General features: G+C 36.1%; 1 protein-coding gene across 2 annotated transcripts in view; it reads right to left on the bottom strand.

Annotated features, from left to right (window-relative positions):
- Positions 1–17441, bottom strand: part of MCTP1 (multiple C2 and transmembrane domain containing 1) — a 539870-nt gene that overhangs the window by 449574 nt on the left and 72855 nt on the right. The gene's annotated exons all lie outside the window — the stretch shown is intronic.

Below are 17441 nucleotides of genomic sequence, written 5' to 3'. Positions count from 1 at the left end.
TAAACTGAGCAGGAACAAGTTGTTTTTCAAAGGCCACTTTTAAGATTTAATACTTTGCAATATCAATAGGATTAGATCTACACAAATTAACTTAGCAATTTAGAAGTATCTAACAAAACATAAAAGGTGTATAACCTAAAACAGAGCAGTCTAACTACTCAGTGTTTACCTGATAGAAATGCCCACGCAGGTGGGCACAATGAGGCACGCACAGGGAGGTTCAATGCAGTGTACCTAGTGGTAAGAGCAAAAGCTGGATGCAACATAAATGATCATCCACCAGGCAATAGTTAAATAGGGATTCTGGATAGCAGTTAGAAACAACGAGGTAAATCTTTATGGACTAACATAGTAAGATCTCTAAGACATGTTAACGAAAAAAATCAAGTTGTGGAATATGTACAGTATAGACACTAATTATGTAGAAACATCACACACTCACACCCACTCATGTATGTATTTATGTAGCGACCTATCTCTTTCTCAATCTACCTGTAATGTACATTTATACATACACATGCATACATATATACATATATATATTTAATGCATAGTGACTGGGGTTGAGGGAAGTATTCAAGAGACTTTATCTGTCCCCAGATAATTGCTATAAAAACAATATCTATGTTACTTGTAGAGTTAGAAATAAAATAGAAAGTTTTAAAAATTTTTAAATAAATTAAAAACAAAATAAACTTTCAATTTATCATAAATTAATCTACTGCATTCCATTTTTAACCAACTTATTAAAGTTAAATAGCCTGTAATTCTTAGAGATTTTCCCCCTCTTGGAAGAAAACAGATCAAACTTTTGCTTTTGCATACTTGTATGTCCCAGGCTCGTGTCCTGATAGAAATTCAGTTTTATGGGTGTCCAGGCATGGCTGAGAACTCAGGGAGCAGCACATGCTCTCTTCCTTTATTCAGCACCACAAAATGGGTGTTTAATAAATATAAAAGAACAAAGGAATGAACCAACCAATAGATAAATGACAACATCAGTAAATATTGTACTCATGTTTCCCAGCATTGGTCAGGATTGAAAATCCGGCAATTATCAGAGAGGAATTACAGAATATTCAAGAAAAAACTAAAATCTCTTTTATTCTAAGCTACACTGTTATATTGATCTTGTTAATGATGCTAAGTATTGATTTCCAGAAGCAAATTAAGACTCATGTCAGAGACTTTCACCCCTCTCCAGCCCTGGACGTTAAGTCGTTAATTTTCCCGTCAGTTTTTTTTTTTTTAAATCCAAGTAGTACTTAATTATCATAAAATGACTTTTTAGGGATAGCTTCTAAACCCTCGTTAGCCATTAAGTATGAATAAATTTTTTAATTCAACCACTGTTTCAATTTAATTATTTTGGTTTAAAAAAACTATTGCACCCTTCATTGGACTTAGTGTATACCTTTTGCTACTCAAAGTATGGTTCTAGGACTAGCAACATCAGCTTATCATGAAAGTTCTTTAGCAACAGACAATCTCAGATATCACCCAAGACCTACTGAATCAAAATCTGTTCTTAATAAGATTCTTCAGTAGTTCATATACACATTAAAGTTGGAGAAGCACTGCCATATACTACTCTTTTGTTATTATTGAAATTAACTTTTTAAATTATAGAGATAACACATGTGTATGTTTTTTAAAGTATTAAAGGACCCTACAACCAAAAGCAAAGACAATACAAGAAAACTACAGACCAATATCTCTCATGAACATAGACACAAAAGTCCTTAACAAAAATATTAGAAACAGAATTAAGGAACATATTTTTAAAAAGAATTATACACCATGACTGCTATGGTCTAAATGTTTACACTGCCTCATAATTCACATGTTGGAATCCTAATGCCCAATGTGATGCTGGTAGGAGGTGGGACCTTTGGATGCTTAGGTCATGAGGGTGGAGCCCTCGTGAATGGGATTATTGTTCTCGTAAAAGAGATCCCACAGAGCTCCTTAGCTCCTTCACCATGTTAAGATACAATGCGAAGTCTGCAACCAGAAAGAGGGCCCTCACCTGACCATGGCACCCCAATATCAAACTTCCAGCCTCCAGAACTGTGAGAAATAAATTTCTATAAGCTTCCCAGTGTGTGATATTTCTTACGGCAGCCTGAACAAACTAAGACAACAGCCAAGGTATACGAAGTTGGTTCAGCATTCAAAAATCGATTAATATAATCCTTCATATCAACAGAATTTTTAAAAATCACATGATCACATCAATAGACACAGAAAAAGCATTTGACAAAATCCAACAATATTCATGATAAAAATCCTCAGTAAGCCAGAAATAGAGGGGAAGTTTCTCAACTTGATTATAAAAAAACCTATAAAAACTTACAGCTAATATCCTACTTAATGGTGAGAAACTCAAAGCTTTCCCACTAAGATCAGGTACAAGGCAAGGATGCTCCCTCTTACCACTTCTTTTCAACAGCATGCTGGAAGTCCTTATTAATGCAGTGAGACAAGGAGATAAAAGTTATGCAGATTGGGAAGGAAGAAATAAAACTATCTTTGTTTTGCAAATGACATGATTATCTTCGCAGAAAAAGCCAAAAGAATCATTTTTTTAAAAATTCCTGGAACTAATAAGCAATTACAGCAAGGTTGCAGGACACAAGATTAATATACAAATGTCAATTGCGTTCCTATTTACTAATGATGAATAAGTGTAATTTGCAATTAAAAACACAGTACCATTTATATTAACACCCTCCAAAATAAAATACTAAGGTATAAATCTCACAAAATAGGTGTAATATCTATATGAGGAAAACTACAAGACTCTGATGAATAAAATCAAAGAAGAACTAAATAAATGGAGAAATATTCCATGTTCATGGATAGGAAGACTCAATATTATCAAAATGTCAGTTCTTCCCAACTTCAGCTATAAATTCAATGCAGTCCCAATCACAATCCCAGCAAGTTATTTTGTGGATATTAACAAACTGATTCTGAAGTTTATATGAAGAGGCAAAAGACCTGGGAATAGCCAACACAATATTGAAGGAAAAGAACAAAGTTGGAAGACTGATGCTACTCAACTTCAAGACTTACTAAAAAGCTACAAGTAATCAATATAGTGTGATGTTGGTGAAAGAACAGACAAATAGATCAATGGAACAGAATAGAGAACCCAGAAATAGAACCATATATATACAGTCAACTGATCTTTGACAAAGGAGCAAAGGCAATGTAATGGACTGTTGGGAAAATTAATAGTCTTGTTCAGGCTTCAGAGGCAACAATAGGCCTTTGACTAAACAAAGACCCTGAAAGAAGCTACATACTGAACTGCTGGACTATGTGCAGGTCAGCAGAAATGGTGCTAGCAAGTCTTGGGAACCAACAGATAAGGAAGGGAGTAAGTCACGGAACTTCCTGGGCCTTGGGAATCTGGCCAGTTCCCGGGATCAGTGAACACCTCGAGACTTACGACTAAAGTATCAAGGCATTTATGATAATAGCCAGAGCTGCATATTTGCACGTAAGCTGATGATTATGAGCTCACAGCTTGGCATTAAAAACAGGACTCCTCTGGGCGACACTCTGAAGTCTCACCCGTGGGGTGGACACACTGTCCAGGACCTTCCAATTGGGATTCCAATTGCTGTTCCAGGGACTTCCCAGCATTGCTTGGATCTGGATGTAGGTGTTTCCCCAATTGGTGATGTATGCGCTTTTATCTATATCTATCTAGCTAGCTATATATTTATATTGCTTGTTCTCCCAACTTGGTGATGCAAATTCTCCCAGGTTGGTGATGTTGTTTGTTTTCTCAATTTGGTGATGTTGCTAGTTCTCCCAAAATTGGTGATGTATGTACATTTACTTCTCTGTCACTGTATACATACATATTACTTGTCCTTATATTGTCACAGGCTCCGGACGTGCAGGCTCAGCGGCCATGGCTCACAGGCCTAGCCGCTCCGCGGCATGTGAGATCTTCCCGGGCCGGGGCACGAACCCCTGTCCCCCGCATCGGCAGGCGGACTCTCAACCACTGCGCCACCAGGGAAGCCCCAATTTCCTTAATTCTTGCTCATTAAAGTGTGGAGTGGTTATTTTGCTGGTGAATACTCTGAACCTGAAGCTGAAAGTAAGTCTTTCAGCAAAACATGGACAAAGATAGTCTTTTCAACAAATGATGCTGGAACAAGTGGGCATCCACATGCAAAAAAAATTAATCTAGACACAGACTTTACATCCTTCATAAAAATTAACTCAAAATGGATTACAGACCTAAATGTAATATGCAAAACTCTAAAACTCCTGGAAGATAACAAAGGAAAAGCCTGGATAACCTTGGGCATGGTGATGACTTTTTAGGTAAAATACCAAAGATACAATTCATGAAAGAAATAACTGATAAGCTGACTTTCATTAAAATTTAAAACTTCTGCTCTTTAAAAAACAATGTCAAGACAATAAGAAGACAAGCCACAGACTGGGAGAAAATATTTGCAAAAAAGACGTCTGATAAAGACTATTATCCAAAATATATAAAGAACTCTTAAAACTCAACAATAAAGCACACAATATTTTTAAATGGGCCAAAGTCCTTAACAGACTCCTCACCAAAGAAGATATACAGATGGAAAATAAGCAAATAAAGGAAATGCAAATTAAAACAACAATCAGATACCAGATACATCTATTAGAATGACCAAAATCTGGAACACTGACAATACCAAGTTCTGGCAAGGATGTAGAGTAACAGAAATTTTCATACATTGCTGGTGGGAATGCAAAAACAATACAGCCACTTTGGAAGACAGTTTGGCAGTTTCTTACAAAACCAAACACTCCTACCATACGATCCAGCAATCATGATCCTTGATACTTACCCAAAGAGGTGAAAACTTAAGTCCACACATAAACTTGTACACAGATGTTTACAGCAGCTTTATTCATAACAGCCAGAACACTGAAGCAACCAAGGTGCCCTTCAGTAGATGAATTGATAAATAAACTGTGGCACATCCAGACAATGGATGGGTAGAGGCTGGAAGACAATGGAATGTTATTTCATTAAAATATTATTTAGTGATAAAATTATATGAGCTATCAAGCCATGAAAAGACATGAAGGAACTTTAAATGCATGTTACTAACTGAAAGAAGTCAATCTGCAAAGGCTACATACTGTATGATTCCAACTATTTGATATTCCAGAAAAGGCAAAACTATGGAGATAGTAAGTGGTTGCCAGGGGTTGGGAGGGATGAATATGTGGAGCACAGAGGATTTTTAGGGCTGTGAAAATACTCTGTATATTATAATGGTGGGTGTATATCATTATGCATATGTCCAAATCCATAGAACGTACACCACCAAGCATGAACCCTACCATAAACTATGGACTTTGAGAGATTATGATGTGTCAGTATAGGTGTCAAGCTTAACAAATGTAACCACACTGGTGGGGGATGTTGACGATGGAGGAGGCTATGCATAGGTGGGGTAGGGAATACAGGTATGCCCTGCTTTTCCAAAGTCCACTTTATGGCTTTTATGAGAGACCTACATTAGTACATGTTTTCATTAACTGAAAGAAACCCAAAGAGGACTTTTGCTTTTACCAAAAAAGGCAAAAAGCAAAATTAGCACTCAGCCTTTGTGCTGCAGTGAGGTGTTACAAAGGCAGCTCGCACCCTGAGCAGTGAAAGTGGCACCTCCAAGCTCCTTCCCTGGGAACTACTCAGCATCTCAACATCAAGTCATCATAGCTTTGAACTGTGTCTGTACTTTATCTTGATTTGTTTTGTGCATCCATCCAAAAAGATGTGTCTTAAGGTAATTGCTTCTTTGCTTTAGGACACTTCAGTTTAGAAAGGGTTTTATGGGAACACTCTACTTCCAGATAGTGGGGGAAACCTGATATGGAAAACCTCTGTACCTTACACTCAAATTTGCTGTGAACCTAAAACTGTTCTTAAAAAAAAATACAAAAGGGCATAAAATGAAAATGAAGAGTGTTTCTTCCCACCACCTACTCTAGTTTCAATGCCCAGAAACTGTGAATACAAAGTTTCTTTATTACTGTTTTTTCCTAATTTTTCTGATAGTTAGTTGAAGATATTGTTATTTTGTGTTCTAGCACCTGGAATTAGGATGAAAAATCTGATTCATATTTCTAACATTGCTTTGTAGGTAACCCATTTGTTTTCACTGGAAACTTTTCAGATTTTCTCTTATCCTTGGAGGGATGGGATTTCCCCTAGAAAGTAACCAAATTATTTTCTCCTAGAATTTTTGTTTTTTCATTTATCTTACTGGACATACTTACAAGACTTTTTCAATATTAAGAAATAACCTTTCTTAAGCCTGAAGAAATTTTCTTCTACTATATCTTTGATTATTTCCTGTGTTTCACTGCCCCCTTTCTCTGCTTTATATTCAGTTAGCATCAATTCTGACTGTATAGCCTCCATTTGATCAGTCTATGCCTATGCCATATCAGTGGTTAAATATCTTGAATGGTACCTCCAACTAGATTTATTCCTTGGGTCCTTAAAGACTTTCACTCTCATATTTTCCAGTTCTGTGGTATGTTTCTGTAATGGATTGAACTGTGGCTCCCAAAAGATATGTCCATCTCAAACCTCAGAATATAACCTTATTTGGCAAAAGGGTCTTTGAAGATGTAATTTAAGTAAGGATCTCTAGATGGAACCAACCTGGATTAGGGTGAGCCCTAAATTCAATGGCAAATCCTTAGAAGAGGAGAGAAATAGATACACTGGCACACAAGAGAAGGCCACGTGAAGATGGAGAGACGGAGATTGAAATGATGGATCTACAAGTCAGGGAACACCGAGGACTGCCAGCAGTCACCAGAAGCTAGGAGAGAAACATGGAACAGATTCTCCCTCAGAGCCTCCAGAAGAAACCCGCCCTGCTGATACCCTGATTTCGTTCTTCTGGCCTCCAGAACTGTGAGAATATAATCCTGTTATTTTAGCACCAAGTTTGTGGTAGTTAAGGCAGTCCTAAGAAATTAACAGTTTCCTTCAGTTTATCTTCCAGATTCTTACTTTATTTTCAACTACAAGCATCTCATGATTTAGCCAACTCAAACGTTATTACAATTTATTATTATATATTGAACTTCCCAGATTATTTTCTTAATTTTGATTGCTCATTCTCATATCATGTTTATATTAATTTATGGATGCAAAAAGTTTAGAATCTTCCTGAAGATATTAATTTAAAAACTTTAATTTCTATTTTCTTCTTTTTTTGGTCTAGAATCATCTCTCCTGGTTCATCTTTCATTTTGCTGGGTTTTCTCAAGTATCTGGTAATATTTTACATCCATTTATGTTTATGAATCACAGACTACACTTGTTGGTATAAATAATAGGCTTACATTTCTTCTATGGTTTTGTAAGTCTGTTTTCCCAGCCTGTCTCCCCTTTGTGTGCGTGCATGTCTGACATGTGCATATATGTTAGGGCAAAGGGAAGCTGACACATGTACTGAGGCTGCTAACTTGAACTAGAAGTCTGTATCAACCACTTCACATTATATTCTTTTAATTTCTCTAATAAAATAAATTCCTGCAGAATAGGGATTTGTTTCTATTTACTTTTCCTATAGAAATTATTATAAATGAACATTCTAAAATTAATTGTATAAATTAATTGGTGAGTTAGTAAGTAAATGAGTGAGTGAAAGAAAGTCAGCAAAATAAGTTAAAAGCTAACCTGCTCAAGTGAAGGCAAAACGCAGTGCTTTCACTATTTGAAAAGAAAAGTGGCAGAAGTGAATTGTGACTTAATATACATGTAAGTAAAAATCATTAATCTTCAGTTTTCAATTAATATGCCATTTTAATGAAAAATTCGTTTCACTGGATCAGATAGCTCACAATGTCTTTTCTATTGCAGAATATTCAATATTTATCATTTTAGATCTTGTATGTTCAGGACACATTTTATTAGATTTTTGCAAATGCATGGATTACTAACTATGCAGACAGATGTGCATCAGTTTGTACTTTGAAAACGTACTTTGAAAATGTATTATGCAAATTCACTGTCCAAGTTTTGTGCCTGAAAATCAGTCCCACGACAGGTTAAATGGAATGATCTGTGAGGGCTCTGATCTTAGTGCCTTGAATTAATAATTGGATATTTTCCAAATTGAATAAACCTTTTTAAAAGTGACTCAAAGTCAATTTCTTCCATTCCTTTATGACTTATAACCCTAAAGCCAGAAGTGGAAAGAGGGAAAGGATCAGCTTTGTTGACTGGAGACATTTAAGCTGGTCTTAGAGGATATGAGGGTATTCACCAGCTATGAGAGAAAAGAAAGGGCATGCCAGGCAGAGGAAGCAAGGAAACCCTCAAATAACTAGGATTAAAAACATCTTCACCATGATAAAGGGCATCTATGGAAAACCCACAGCCAGCATCATACTTAATGGTGAAAGTCTGGATACTTTCCCCTAAGATTAGGAACAAGCAAGAATGTCTTCTTCACTTCTATTCAACATTGCACTGGAGATTCTTTCCAGAACAATTAACAAGAAAATAAAAAGCATCCAGATTGGAAAGGAAGGAGTAAAACAATCTCAATTTGCAGATGACATGATCTTAAACATACAAAATCCAAAGGAACTCACTACAAAACTATTAGGAATAATAAGTTTCGCAAGGTTCCAGGATACAAAATTAATACATAAAAAAATCAATTGTATATAGAGGAGCAATGAGCAAACTGAAAATGAACTTAATAAAACAATCCCATTTACAATAGCATCAAAAAGAATTTTAAAACTTATGAATAAAATCACAAAATAAGTGGAAAATTATATTCTGGAAACTATACAACATTCTCAAAAGAAATTAAGAAGACCTAAATAAATGAAAAGATATTATTCATGGATCAGAAGGCTTAATATTGTTAAAATGGCAACTCTCCCCAAATTTATCTATGATTCAATACCATTTCTATCAGAGTCCCAGTTAGCATCTTTGCAACATTTGGTAAGCTAATCCTAAAATTAATATGGAAATCCAAAGAAATCAGAATATCCAAAACAATTTTGAAAAAGAAGAAACTTGTGGTACTCACACTTCCTAATTTCAAAACTTTTCTACAAAGACACAGTAATCAAGACAGTGTGACACTATTATGAGGGTAGAAGTAAAAATGAATGGAATAGAGTTGAGAGTCTAGAAATAAACCCTCACAATTATGGTCAGTTAATTTTTGACAAGGGTGCCAAGAAAATTTAAAGGGGAAAAAATAGTCTATTCATTAAGTGGTGCTGGGACAACTAGATATTCACATACAAAAGAATGAAATTTTACCCCTACCTCACAAAATTATACAAAAATTAAGTTGAAGTTTATCAAATTCCTAAATGCAAGAGGTAAACCATAAAACTCCTAGAAGAAAACACAGGTGTAAATCTTCATGATCTCATATTAGGAATAGTTTCTTAGATAGAACATCAAAAGCGTAAGCAACAAAAGAAAAAATAATGTTACTTCATCAAATTTTAAGTCATTTTGTGTTTCAAAAGATACCATCGAGAAAGTGAAAAGATAACCCACAGAACAGGAAAAACATTCACAAATCATATGTTTGATATGGAACTTGTGTCTAGGATACATTAAAAAAACTCTTACAATAATAAAAACTAAATAATAAAAAGACAAGTGTGCCAATTAAAAACAGGTAAAGGATCGGAACAGACATTTCTCTAAAGAAGATATACAAATGGCCAATAAGCACATGAAAAGATGCTCAACATTATATCCAACAGAGAAATGCAAATCAAAGCCACAAGTAAATACCGTTTCACACCACCAAGATGGCTATAATCAAGAAGACAGATGATACCAAGTGTTGGCAATGATGTGAGAAACTGGAATCCATACATTACCAGTGGAAATGCAAAATAGTGCATCACCTTTGGATAACAGTCTGGGAACTCCTTGAAAGTTTAAACACAGAGTTACCATATGACCCAGCAATTCCACTTCTAGTTATATACCCAAGAGAAATGAAAACATAAGTAAAAATAAACACAAATGTTCACAGAATCATTATTCATACGAGCCAAAAAGTGAAAAACCCATTAATTAAAACATCAATAAATAAAATGTGGTATATCCATATATGGGAATATTATTTGGCAGTAAAAATAAGGTACTGATACATGCTAAAACATGGATGAACCTTGAAAGTGTTATGCTAAGTGAAAGAAGCTAGAAACAAAACACTACATGTTGTATCATTCCATTTGTACAAAATGTTCAGAACAGGAAAATCTATACTGACAGAATATGGATTAGTGGTTGCCTAGGACTCAGCAGATTGGAAGGAAATGGAGACTTAGTGGTAAGGGATATGGAATTATTTGTGTGTGTGTGTGGGGGGGGGTGATGAAAATGTTCCCAAATTGTGATGACAGCTAGACAACTCTACGAGTATACTAAAACCATTGAATTATACATTTTAAATGGGTGAATTTTATCGTATGTGAATTATATCTCAGTGAAGCTGTTTTAAGAAAAAAAAACTTTAACGAATCCTTAACCACTCAGAATCATGGAATTTCAGAGATAAAAGGATATTTACAGACTTTATTTTATAGATTTTTTTTAAAAAGACAACTGGAGAGTTTTGTATTAGATCACAGAACTTGAAGAGTATCTACACCAGCCGCATAGCACAGGGAGATCAGCTAGGTGGCTTGTAACCACCTAGAGGGGTGGGATAGGGAGGGAGGGTGGGAGGGAGGAAGGGAGACGCAAGAGGGAAGAGATATGGGAACATATGTATATGTATAACTGATTCATTTTGTTATAAAGCAGAAACTAACACACCATTGTAAAGCAATTATACTCCAATAAAGATGTTAAAAAAAATTGAATTATTTCATGTATTAAATGTTGATATATACGTGATTTCAGAAGTCGGTTTATCAATATTACTTTCACCATAACTCACGAGCTTGATTGCCCCACGAGAACATCCCACTAATTCTCATGTATAATATGACCAAAGTGGAGTTTTTTATTTTCCCCATTGTCTTCCAATATTCCCAACTTTAGCTAATAGTGTCACCATTTTCCAAGTTACTAAGTCAAAATATTGAGGGGAAAACTTTTTTTTTTTTTTGCGGTACGCAGGCCTCTCCCTGTTGTGGCCTCTCCCGTTGCGGAGCACAGGCTCCGGACGCGCAGGCTCAGCGGCCATGGCTCACGGGCCCAGCCGCTCCGTGGCATGTGGGATCCTCCCGGACCGGGGCACGAACCCGTGTCCCTCGCATCGGCAGGCGGACTCTTAACCACTGAGCCACCAGGGAAACCCGAGGGGAAAATTTCTGACTCCTTTCTTTCTCCCTTTTCCCCTTCCCAGGTCAATCAGCCATCAAACCCCAGCCATATTATTCAGAAATCCATTCTCACTGTGATCTTCTCTTTGTAGCCCATTGTCTCTGAACTACCGGTAGCCTGCCAAGAAATATCTCCATGTGCCAGGCCCCTCCTTCCCTCCCTCTGTGTCCTTCTCACCTACATCCTTCCTACTGTCATCAGTTACTGTCCTTAAAGATAACTCCTACTCAAAAGCTTTCAGAGAATCCCCATAATTCACAGAATGAAGTCCAGATTCCTCAGCACAGCCTTCAACCCCTTCCATTGTCTGGTCTAAATTTACTCTTTAAGGCTCCACCTAAAAAATGGATTATTTGATATTTCCAAACATACCTAAGACTCATCAATCTTTAACTACGCTTTAACTCATGTTAGGCCACCTCACTGCCAACCCTGGAATGTTCCCACCCCCGTCCTAATTATCTTTCAAGGCCCTGTTTAAACATTACTCCCTCTAGGAACCTCTTTTTAATATCATCTCTACTCCAAAGCCTCAGTCGAAATTAATGCTATCTTTCTTAATAGTTCTATTTCATTTTACCTCTCTTATCCATTTTATACATACTTACTCATATTATTGATACAGTCAACAAATATAGGCATTTCCCCTGCTAAATTACAATCTCCCATTTTTTTATTACACACAGCTCTTAGCATATAAATGCTGCACAAATGTTTATTGAATTGTGGCATCACCACATTTAACTTAAAAAATAAAAAGTATTATACTGACAGGTAGTATATAATATTATACAACATAAAATTGACTCTGACAAAAAAAAAAGTGTACTTTTTACCTTTCTTGCCAGATACAATGCCTAGTGTAGTACAAGTTATCTATATTTAATAGAAATTCTTAAGGTTATATTACAGTTAATAAACAATAAAATTGTTTCATCTCTTTCTATTTTTTATTACAGCACACACATATACAAAAAGATGTAGCCATCTTTGTTCTATTTTTAGATCCCCATATAATCAGAATGAAGTCTATAAGGAGTACACAAGGGTGAGGGAGTAGCTTGAGGGGGTAAAAGAAAAGCAGTATGATGCTGTTTCTATTTAAAGTTCCTAACCATGACCCTCAGCTCTGATCAGCAGTATGACTTAGAAGCTTGACTCTGGCTGCTAAATTTCCCTCAGTGACTTGCAACTTCTGTGTACTGAGGGCTATTTTCTAGTCCTGCCACAGACCCTATATATGTGAGTTTAAATTCTTCTATTTTTGCCACTCTGATGCTGCAAAATACTAAGGATTTTTCCGAAGAATAAAATGAGGTCAGAAAAAAATAGCTGTGCTAAGCTAATTTCTCCCTTTGCCAAAAGAGCTCAAGAAAATATATTCACAGTGGATGAAAATGAGAGAGCATAAAATATCAAACAGGAACATCCTGTCCTGTAAATGCTTGACTCTCGAACGTAAATAAATTCAGTTTATACCAGTTTGGAGAGAGGAAGGACTAACTGCCATTAGTTTGAGGCCACTTGGGGAATCAAAATCCTCTGTTATATCAAATGATATTATAAAGTATTACCATATAAAAAGTGAAAAAACTCTGTTACTTTTCTCATTAAGAAATCAAGTTTATGAATTTCTGAGATATCACTGGCATTCATTCCATAATTAATGAATCAATTTGAATCAATGACCACCTCAATTATCTCTACTACTAACTCGCCACCAGAGAAAAATTTAACTCTCCAAGGAAATAATTTACACTAGATTATCTATTGTACATTTCACAGCAGTTTTCTTTGAATTACATGGAGTTCATTGGCTTGGGATTACCTTTAGAGTTTTTGTCAGAGAAATAATATGTTATTCATCTATTTGTCCACTTTCCAAATAACATATAACATAAACATATAACAATAACATAAAATAACAAACTGCACTGTTATATAGTAATTTTCTCATGTGTAATAATTTTTAATCTTCACATGGAAAACCAACATCACTTTCCTATTAAAAATAAATCTAAATACCTATGCTTATCTGTCATAAATTTCTCTCAATGCAAAGCAAATAGCTAGAATATCTGCTCTCTAATAAAAAAATAGATTTTCTTGGGTGCATAATTAATTCTCTCAACAAAACGCATTAATTTTTGGGGGGGGTTATTTCAGAACACTTAAAACTAAAGAAAATAAAAATGATAGAGTGAAAATAATGAGCTAACATTGGTAAAATTTTACTTCATATATTACTTCTAAGGGAGATAATTATCACACAATAATTTATGTCTAGTAAATTACAATAAATTTCAATAAAATACCTGAAACTCTCCAATAAAGTTCTTTCCAGTTTTAAAAGCATAACTTAATTCAATGAGTAATGCGATTTATCTGTTATCTCTAAGAAAAAAGATTTATAATAATATAGACTAAAGATGAAAGCTGATCTCTCCCAAGAGAAGATAACTGTCTCCTGTTCTCAAAGCAAACAGACTAAACAACTAATTCCTATAATCAAATAACTCATTCACATTACATGCAAAGGGACATCACACGTATCTTTTAATACAAAGTTAGAACCCCTATGGCATAAAACTAATTATCAACAGTTCATCCCTCTAGGTTGCAGAAAACAGACTGGATTCATGTATAAAATACTGGAACTACAACCTGAGAACCACCTGTAATATAAAATTGATGATTCTTGTAAAGCCACCAAATGGGATGCTTGCTATTGTTCGCTAGCAAAATAATTTTCAAGTAGTCAGCTTTCCAGACATTCATTCTCTCTCTGCCTCTCTTTTGAAAAAAAATACTTGGAAAACAAAAAATAAATTCAGTATAAACAATCAAAAATAAATGTACCCAGACACGGGAAATGACAACTTCTCTACATGTTATTTCTAAGCCCTTCTAATGGATATTCCTTTTCTGATTCCACAGTCACCTGAGTGAATTTTCACTGATAAGTTGATAGTTTACACTAATTAGACTACCATGGACCACTTCACTATGCAGAGTTTTCCCAGGACAGCTGGTGGATTGGTCAGAGGTTGGACGTGAAGTGCCTAAAGCAAAGCCTGGTTTGTAGCAGCTGCTCAATGCACAATGATTCATCATCCCTCATTAGCAAAACAAGCAGAGGACAGTTGGGGGAGGGGAAATAAAAGGGTTTTGTGAGTAAAGAGGATTTCTTCCTGTTTCTTGAATTCCCATCTACTCAATACACCTCATGCCCTCACACATGCCCCATCTCCCTGAGCTGTGGCCTCCAGAAGCTCTTTGCCCAGTCCAAGGGTAGCCCTAGGTCCTTTCCTTATCCTGCCTCATTTCTTTTTTTCTCCCCCCAAAATAAAGCTCCACTAATGTGTTAAGGGGTAAAACACTGGAGGTTTGCATCCACTCACCCTACTCTTCATAACCTCACCTTTCCAAGGCCTCTGACTCAGACACAGGTACAGGTTAGCATAGACAATATACAAGCCCTCCAAAGGAATATCTTCTAAATTAATCAGAATTCAAAACAAGTCCTTTCCTTCTAAACATCTTTATTCCTATTAGAGAGGACTTCCATAAGACGAAAACAAACCCAATAAAATTATATGACTGATGCTTTTGACACTTGCTATGGTCTGCCAACCTTCATTCTTCGTCTCAGGCAGCTGCTTAAACAGAGCGGTGGTAGCTATACCTTTGCTTGTAATCAGTGCTTGCTTTGCAGCATCCCTGGATTCACTTTGATGAACCACTTAAGGTCAAGTTTGGCCCATTAGGTAATTCTCATCCAACAGATCAAGGGGATGAATGTAATGTCTGTGGTAAGACCGAAAAGTGTCACAGTAGGGACCATGGATTTGTGGTCTTTTTATTAACCACACTTCTGAATGGCCCCTGTAGAACCTTCTGATTTTCCCAATAAAAATGTGGAAAATCCACTTATATCCTTCCTATCCTATGTTATTAGAACTTCCATCACTGAATGAATTGTGATAATTAACTGGACTAATACATAAATAATAGTAGATTAAGACAATCTGCATTAACTTCAGAGATGACACGGACTTTCATTTTTAAAAAGACTTCACTAGCAACCCTACAATTTTCAAAAATGAGTAATGATGCTCACCATGCAAGAATAAGATGGTTGGAATGTGGTTGCACCAATTCTTATGCTGTCATTTAAAAAGATATAATGTATTAAGAGTGCCTCCCTTTTTAATGCAATCTCATCCCTCCAATAGGGATATATGGGAATATTATTCAAATATATTTCTGTCCTTGTTAGGCATAACTGATAACAAGAAAGAGAAACCTATACATACCAGTCTAAGAAAATTTACTGAAGGGACACTGTAGGTATTATGGAAGGAAAGGTGACGTCAAGCCAAATCTGAGAAATGGAAAATTTGATGTCTTTGGAATGATGATGCCTTACCCTGTACTTTTCACCATGCAAAATAGCTTCCTCTGATTATTCAGGGATTACAGCCTCTCCTCCCCTTCACCACTTAGATCTGGTTGTCAGTGACCCCATTTCCACAAGAGCAAATATATTTGGCTCAGATCACCTGCTGTGAATGAGCTTCCTCTGACTCTATGAAAAAAAGACACGTCTGGAGGAACCAACATGACAGCTTAGGCCTCACCCACCAGCAGGAGCTATGGGCCATTCCCAGGAGCGTTGGTGAGTAGGGCATAATTCAACGTAATTTGATTCTGCAAACATACGAGTACTTCCTATGTTCTAGGAAGGCGATGAAATGTAAATAACCTTGAAAACTTAGAAAATTCAAGGTAGCCGCAAAGAAGGTGGGCTATAGAAATGAAGAATGCATATTAAATAGCTACTGACAGAGGCTACATTTAAATAGGAGCTTCTTTTTAAGATCTTAAGGATTAGAGTTTCCCTTGGACTATAATTTGGATTGCTTCATGCTTCTCCATAATGCTATACAACAATCAGATCTGAGTATCTGACTTAGTTCTCCCCATCCATTCTACTTTTTAAAGAAACAGCTATAAGATTTTCCAAATACCTCAGCTCAAGCATGTCTAATTTCCTAATACTTTCTTTGCCCATAACCACAATCACACTCATACGTATTATAATCATTTCCATCTTGGGGCTTTTATCCCTTCTTTCCTTCTGCTTACAATTTCCACCCGCTTTGCTTCTCCAAATTATAGTTAAACTTCAAGACTCATCTTTAAGTCTCACCTCCTCCACGAGACCCTCCCTGATCAATCCAATTAACCGATATCTTAGTTCTCATTTGTTAAATATCGTGTAAATGGAAATACAGAAAAATGAATAGATCTGAGAATTATGTGAGGTAACATTAATGATGAATATTTGTAACAGACTAACTTCCTACCCTTTCCATCTTCCTTCCTAAGCGAATAGCAATTTGGGGAGTGGAGGACAGTAATGTTCTCATATAGAAAACAATAACCATCTTCTCTGGTCTTAGAGAGAGGATACTATGAAAAATACAATTCTGGGCAAGGAGATATAAGTTGATTGAGCAGTTCATCAAAAATGGAGTAAAATCATGTTGCCTTAGTTTTTGCTCTCCCTTTTTTTCTGCCTAGAATATGGATGTGATGTTGGAGATGGAGCAGCTGTCTTGTAACCGCAAGAAGACCACAAAGAAAAGGGCAAAAGATTCAGGACATAGACTCTGAAATCCTTGAGCTGGCAAAACCACCTACCTCCACATTAAATTTTTTAAATGTTTAAGCCACTGTTATATTTGGGGTGGGGGGGAAAGAGGAAACAGTTTCTGTTATATGGAGAAAGCCCTTCTTACTTATATCCCTGTTGGAATAGAGTGGCCTAAGTCGGAGAAAGCCCTTCTTACTTATATCCCTGTTGGAATAGAGTAGGCCTAAGTCGGCACAAACTACCTGGATCTTTCCCTAAGTTAGTGGAGCTATTTGAATGTTCTTTCTATTTATTTATTTTCAGAGTTATTTTATTAGAGAGTTGAGAAAGGGCAACTCGGATGCTAGTTAATTTCTCCACCATCAGACTTGCGCTTAAATAGGGTTTCTACCTCAGAATTCAAAG

This window comes from Lipotes vexillifer, unplaced genomic scaffold (genome assembly GCF_000442215.2).
Source record: "Lipotes vexillifer unplaced genomic scaffold, Lipotes_vexillifer_v1.1 scaffold67, whole genome shotgun sequence".
In the NCBI taxonomy this organism is placed as follows: Eukaryota; Metazoa; Chordata; class Mammalia; order Artiodactyla; family Lipotidae; genus Lipotes; species Lipotes vexillifer.
Note: the sequence above shows the minus strand (reverse complement) of the source record. Positions and strands in the feature narration are given on the sequence as shown.